This window comes from Paralichthys olivaceus, chromosome 1 (genome assembly GCF_024713975.1).
Source record: "Paralichthys olivaceus isolate ysfri-2021 chromosome 1, ASM2471397v2, whole genome shotgun sequence".
Classification (NCBI taxonomy): Eukaryota; Metazoa; Chordata; class Actinopteri; order Pleuronectiformes; family Paralichthyidae; genus Paralichthys; species Paralichthys olivaceus.
In genome coordinates, this window is record NC_091093.1 from 30,382,501 (window position 1) to 30,389,859 (window position 7,359).

The 7,359-nt window shown below is 47.5% G+C and overlaps 1 long non-coding RNA gene across 1 annotated transcript; it reads left to right on the plus strand.

Annotated features, from left to right (window-relative positions):
• The first annotated feature begins 706 nt into the window (after nucleotides 1-706).
• On the plus strand, nucleotides 707-2,244 carry LOC138411227 (uncharacterized). Its single transcript, XR_011243884.1, has 2 exons — nucleotides 707-994; nucleotides 1,083-2,244. It is a non-coding gene; the product is annotated as an uncharacterized lncRNA (long non-coding RNA).
• The last annotated feature ends 5,115 nt before the right edge of the window (nucleotides 2,245-7,359 follow it).

Below are 7,359 nucleotides of genomic sequence, written 5' to 3' on the forward strand. Positions count from 1 at the left end.
AGAGGGGACGTTAGACTGTGACGGACACACAGAGGATGTTCATCACACGCCTGCAGAGACAGTGACCTTTGACCTCCTGAGTCCGATTGAACCGACCAGGATCAGGATCCGGTTTAGACTCGAGTGCAGAAGCTGATTGGACGTAGACATTCCTCAGAGGGAGGAGCTTCATCTGCTCATCTTTGTCTGTTACTTCCTGCTTTATTTCCTGTTTTATTTTGAAATTCCTAACTCTTCGGTCGTTTCGCTTCCTGTCTCATGGTCATTCACACCTGTTCCCCCTCAGCTGACCTGCCCCTGCAGCTCCTGTCTGTCCACCCTCGCTCCTCTTCCTCGCTCCTCTTCCTCGTCAGTGAGTCTGCTTCGTTTTATTTTTCATCTGTTGTTTTTATTTTATCTGAACAACTTCCTGTGTGAACTGAGTTTCTCTACATTTCAACCTCATCCTCACTCCTCGCTCCTCGTCCTCACTCCTCGTCCTCTCTCCTCGTTCCTCGCTCCTCATCCTCGCTCCTCATCCTCGCTCCTCGCTCTTCACTCCTCATCCTCTCTCCTCGTTCCTCGCTCCTCATCCTCGCTCCTCATCCTCGCTCCTCGCTCTTCACTCCTCATCCTCTCTCCTCTCTCCTCTCTCCTCGTTCCTCACTCCTCATCCTCGCTCCTCGCTCTTCACTCCTCGCTCCTCGCTCCTCATCCTCGCTCCTCGCTCCTCGTCCTCGTTCGTGAACATGTTATTGGTTAAATCTGTTTGTACATAATGTGAAGCAGGAGCAGAAACGTTTTGCGCGGGGTTCCAGAGGTTTGACTGTTTGTGTTTGGACTCAGATTGACGGATGGACGTCATGAGTCCCTCTGTTGGTGGAACACAGAGAAACCTCTGGAGCGTCAGAGGACGTGTTTTCTGAGGAGGAGGAGGCCGAAGGTGAAACTGTTTATACCGACGATCGATCGAGCGGCCGCGGTTCGGAGGAAACTGTCAGACGTCCAGATATCTGTAAGCAATCAGGAGCCGTGTGATTGACAGGTTCAGGCTTCGCTTGTCAGAATGAATTAGAGCGGGAATAACGCCTCCTGTGTTTCAGATTCATGGCGGAGAGCGATCACGTCACTGGGAGCTTGGCAGCACCGCTCTCCACGCCGCTGATTTATTCCAGGTTTTAGAAGTCATAAACAAGACAAACGCTCGGAGCCGAGCTGATCCGACGCTGGATGAGCTACAACGATGGGAATGTTCTGTCGTGCTGAACGAGATCCTGGACACATGTGCACTTCATCTCCTCCGACCCCCCCGAGCAGAGGGCGAGGCCGCTGCAGGTCGTCTGTCCTCTGGACGTCCCCACTGTCCCTCTGCACCTTCGTCTTCAGGTGTGACTCTGAATCTTGAACTGGTTCCGTTCAGGTTCTGTTCGGTGTCACGGATGTCACACAACGAAAAGAGACAAGATGGTGGATCACATGATCACCTGTGGCTGTGCTGTGTCGTCAGTGTGTAGGTGTGTGTGTGTGTGTGTGTGTGTGTGTGTGTGTGTGGTCCAATCAGATGTAAAGATCCATGATGAGTGGACCCGTTGATGACTTCCTGTTTGTGTGTGTGTCTGTTAATATGTTTGTTATGTGGGTGTGTTTGTTGTGTGTGTCTACAGTGTGTGTGTTTTACATCAGTGCATCATCATGGTGTTGAACTTCAACTGTGTGTGTGTGTGTGTGTGTGTCTGTGTCTGTGTCTGTGTGTGTGTGTGTGTGTGTGTGTGTGTGTGTGTTTTAAGGTCTTGTTAAAATGAGACTTCAGATTTGAACCTCATGAGCCCAATATTCATCTGTGCACATCATCGACATCGTCATGGCTCCTCTGAGTGAGTCCAAATTAAATCAGTTCATGTTTTCTTTTCAAATGACACATGGATATTTTCCTTCAGTGGGATTTCTTCTTCTGCTCGAAGCTTCGTCTTCCTGTAAATCTAATTTATTACGTTCACACTCTGAGACCGTTTGAGTCCAGCGACGTTTCCTTCCTCCTCCGTCCTCGAGGAGCTGGATTACATCATCACAGTTAAATTAAGTGAACAGTGTTTGAGTTGGAGATAAGAATCAACCTGTGAATCATTTCATCTCCAGTGAATCACATCCAGACATTTAATCTGTTTGCAGAGAGAATCTGTCAAAGTAAAATAGATTTTTTTGCAGAAACTTTAGGATTCAGTTTTATATAATGAGGCCTGATGTAATTAAATGTTAAATAGAAGAGGACGAGGATTGAGCCTTGTGGAACGCCACACATCTCCTCAGGTCACATGCACATTTAACCAGAATAACCATCCTGTGGTTGCACACCTCTGCCAGCCAGTGCAGGTTCATCCCCTTCGCGTGTTCCTGACTTATTACGTTCACAATATTACGAGGTCACTGTGACGTGTGACCACTTGACCTTTAAAATCTAATTCTGAAACCTCCCCTGTAACCCGGACTCTTGTCTGTGTGCAGCGAGGCAGCGGCTAACGCCCTCGTCTGCTTCCTCGTCCTGAGAATAATTAATCAGAGCAAACAGAGGTGGGGGTGAAGCTCTGGCTGCTCCGCAGGTCCTGTTCTATTCAGAGCTGTTCAGCTCTGTGCAGTCTAAATATTAACCTGCAGATAGCACCGCACTGACCTGGATACACACACAAAGTCAGTCAGGTGGACAATACGGGCCTGTCGAGGCTTTGTGATTCCTGTGAGCTGTGTCACAGTCATTTCCAGCTCTGATAGGACAGAACTTCTTTACACAGTGATAAAGAGACACTGGCCTAGTTCAGTCTCTCTCTGTGTCTCACCTGGCAGCAGGTAGACTCAGGTAGACTCAGGTAGACTCAGGTAGACTCGTGTTTATAATCCCTCGTTGTATTAAGAAGACAGTGACACAATGGTTTCTAAAGTTTCCTACAGTTCTCATGCAGCAGCTGATGATCGGAGATTATTTCTGACACCGACAGTTGTTCGCAGGTAATGTGTCACTGTGGGCGGAGCTTTGATTAACCTGTTATTACACCTGTGCACCACTGGGTTTTGTTGGTCATGAGCATTCCTGGTTGCACAACCATTGTAAAACGGATCCTTTGGATTCTGTGTGCTGCAGCTAACATGAGACGCTGGTAGAGTCCGACACGTCAGAGGGTTCACGACTGAAGAACGAAGGCAGAAACCTCGCCCCTGTTAGAAGTCACCAGCAGGTGGCAGCGTTTCACTCACAGAGGCAGAGAACTCACATTCTAACCAACAAAGAAGAAATCTGTGTGCACACACATCTCAACATTTGAAGTCATCTGGTTCATGATGCTGCAGCTGCCTCACCTCTGTACAGCAGAGATCAGTGGCTCCCCCGTCTGAGGGGGTGGATGTGGTGGTGGGGGGGTAAATGACTGCCCTGGGACCTTTGAGCAACACTGGAAGTGTGGCGTACACGTGTCCTCATTCCTCTCCACTCGTCTGTCTGTGGAGGTTAAACGTCACCTCAGAGTCTCTGTGGAGGGGGAGGGGTCACTGCAGCTGGGCCAATCAGATTGGCTGTCTGCCTGAGACAGCGTTGACCCTGACGAGTCAGCAGATGGACGACCGGGGGAAGCTGCTCCTTCTCTCTGATTGGCTCACGCTAGTTAACTCTCTGTTTTTACCGTTCAGTTCAGGAGGCGACTCTGACCACCTGAACGTCAAATTAAAATCCACGTCACCAACGAAGGAGCCAAGGTTTATTCACTTCCTGACACAGACCGACTCGCTGTCATTGACCTCGTACAGAGTTCAGCTCTGAACTTTTACCCAACAAACAAATTCCCCGACAGTCGCCTGGTTCCAAAATCTGTGAAATGAACGAATCTGTGAAGTACATCCAACCAGACAGCGTAAATAAAGATGGATGACATGACGGCTTCTAAAAGAGAAGACAAAACAACCCCCGCCTCCTCCATGTTAGCAGATGGGAAATGCGTCTTTATGGTCAAGTCAATATATAACATTGAATTAATAGTTATAATGTAGAGGTTTCTCCTCTGTAGTAAATGATGCTGCTGTGACTTCACATCACAGTGACACAGATCAGCTGCTTCAGGCTGATGAAGAAAACGTCTCAGATGAAGTTCACGAAGGTCACAGAGGGAACCGCCTCCTCTCGTCCAGACGCCGTCGTCACGTCTGGTCATTAAACCAGATCTGCCAGCGTTTATCAGTCCCGTGTTGCTCAATGGTTTTATTTGATCAGCTCCCAAATTAAACAGAGAACAGAACAGAGCTGATGCTGGGAGATAAAACTAATCTGAGGCACATCTGCAGAGTGTCACCTCGACCTCGCCTTATCTCACCTGGCAGAGAAACGCTCTGATACGTTGTCATCGACCGCACTCTGGGACCTTTGTCACCATCAAACTCAGTCGCTCTATGACCCGTCTGCTCCGACAGACACTTTTCATTCATGCTGCCGAGGCCGGAGCACAGGCGCCGCTTCAGGTGATGGTCGGACGTGTCAGAGGCATCGAGACCTCCGAGAGAGAGACATGCACTTAAACACTGCAGATAGATCCACACGATCCAGTGTTGGGAAGAGATCAGTTTACAGATTGAAGCACTGAACGTTTGTTCTGTGAGGAGCAGAAACTCAACATGTCAGGACAATCAAACAGGATGAGAGAGACTCGAGCAGCTGCAGCCTGGAGGGCGTCACAGGGTCGACTGGGATCTGATTGGCCACCGATGAGTCTCTTCATCGTGGACAGAACCAAGAGATCAGGCAGTGTTAAGAAAAGTGCTTTATAGATAAAGTTATGAATAAAGTGTGTGTGTGTGTGTGTGTGTCAGTCTCAGCTGTCAATCATGACGTGTCGATGTGTTTTATCAAAACAATTATTTAACTTGTAATCTGACTTTTGGTCCATTTCCTATCGGCTAACATGGAGGAGGTTGGACATATGACCTATACTGTAGTCAGCCACCAGGGGGCGATCCAGATGACTTGAGCCGTCATGTCGTCCACTTTTATATTTACAGTTTATGTTCTGAACATTAACGGTAAAACATGCTAATGTTCTCTAATAACAAACATCGTAGTCATAGCCTAAACTTTTTTTCACATCTTGGCGCGTTAAAGAGAAACTGTTCGGTTCAGGTGACGTCAGGTGGAGACAGCGCCCTCCAGTGGTGGTGCAGGAGCGAGGATAGAAACGTCACAATGTTTTTCAGACGATTAAATGACTTTTACTCATTCAGACGTGCACACAGCTCCTCTGGACGATGACTTCAGGTTTACACTTCATGTGACACACACACACACACACACACACACACACACACACAACCTCTCCAGCTGACCTGCACGTCCTCGGACAGTGGGTGGAGTCCTGCAGTGACCAAGCTGCAGCCACTTATCTAATTATTCGGCACATTATTCCCAGCGTGACTCCGATCACCTGACGACAGATAACAGCTGCAGCTGAACGTCTTATCGTGTTGCTGAAGAGTGAGAACAAAGAAGAGACGTCACACCTCTGCACAGAGCAGGTTTCACTATAATCAATAAAACATCTATTATCTGTGTGTGTGTGTGTGTGTGCACGTGTGATGACATCAGTGAATTTGATTTAACAGAGAAACTTTATTAAGTTACAGACTTGTTTGCTCTGGTTAATCCTCTGTGATCGTGAAGTTAGATTATGAGCATCTGAATCATCCACACATTGAATATAACGACGCTCGGTAAATAAAGATGGACGACATGTCTCCAGAAATGATTCTAACACCCTTGAACAAACTTCAGTGTGATAGGAACTACTTAAAATAAAATTTATTTAACGTCGACTTTGGTTGTTTAGTTTGGTCCGGGACCCATCTGCTAACATGGAGGAGGCAGGGTTTATGACCTACACTGCAGTCAGACACCAGGGGGCGACCCAGGTTATTCGGCTTCACTGTATGTGTGTGTGAGTGTGTGTGTGTGTGTGTGTGGAACCACCACCTCACCTGAGCGTCCTCTGATCACCTGCTCACTCACCATCGTTCTCTCTGAACGAGAACTGCACTTTTATCCTAACGAGCCACAGAGGAAGTCGAGCGCCGCTGCCGAAGCTTCAACCTCCTGAAGTCTCCTGGACTCTGCAGCTCATGTTTTGTGCTTCAGCTCAACGCTGGAGTGTTTTCGTGCCAAAATGTTGGAAGGGAGCAGAGGTTTATTCGTGTCAGAGGAGGGAAAGTCTGTCAGAGAGAATTTAGAGCATCATGGGAGTTCGGCAGTGAACGAGGAAGCTCATGAATCACGCAGCGACGCCCTCCACACTGAGCTGCGTTAAATTAAGACAAGACCGTGAAGAGTGAAATATAAAAACTGAAACTGTGTGTGAGCATGAGGGGGCACACGCTCCGACGAGACCTCCGACCTGTGAACAGAGCGCTGGTGCTATCACAGTGAATTATGGGAAACTTAGCATCTAGCGATTCTGAATGAAACTAAAGAAATCTTCACCTTTTAATAAGAATGAGACGACGGCAGATTCACTCCGACGTCTAGAAACAATAAAATCCATTTTCTGAGCCGAGTTTTCCCAAATGGATCGTAACACAGGACAAGTTTAGAATTGACGAGAAGATGATGAGCGACTCCTACGAGCTCAGAGGAGCCAGAGAGCTACAGGGTTGTTATTATTTTAGATTTTTTTTATTGGCTCCTCCATGTTAACAGATGGGAAATGAAAGTAGATGTTAAATATAAGTTTGTCAAAGATAGTTTCTGTCATTTCAAGTAGTTCAAACTCTTTTCTGCCTCATCTGACGTCAGGTTGGGTCAAACTACTCGACTTCACAAATGAATTGTTAGTGTGAAAGAAAGAGAGAAGATGGAATGATGGAATGATGGAGAGAGAGAAGAGCAGGTTTAAAAAGATGAGATAAAAGAGAAGAGGCGAGGAAAGGAAAGAAGGAAACAAGCATGGCCTCGTTCGTTTAAAGATTAGCCCGATGACACTGTCCCATTTTGACTCCTTCAAATGTGTCCTTCCATCCCAGAGAAACAGGTGGAACCTTCCCAGCATGCATTGTGCTTCGGTAACGAACCGAAGTAATCGACAAGATGTTCCTCGCCAACGGTGCAAGAAACTGTCACGGTGACTGTGATCATGCAAATTCTCTGATTCACACCTGACGGAGTTCTGCAAGGTTACAAGTTCATCCACCAACTGCATGAACCCAGCTGCCCTCACACACACACACAGACACACACACACACACACACACACACACACACACACACACACACACACACACAGACAGACACACTAACACACAGACACACACACACATGTCTCCAGAGGTGAGCCCCCGTATGCAACCCTGAACAATGAACAA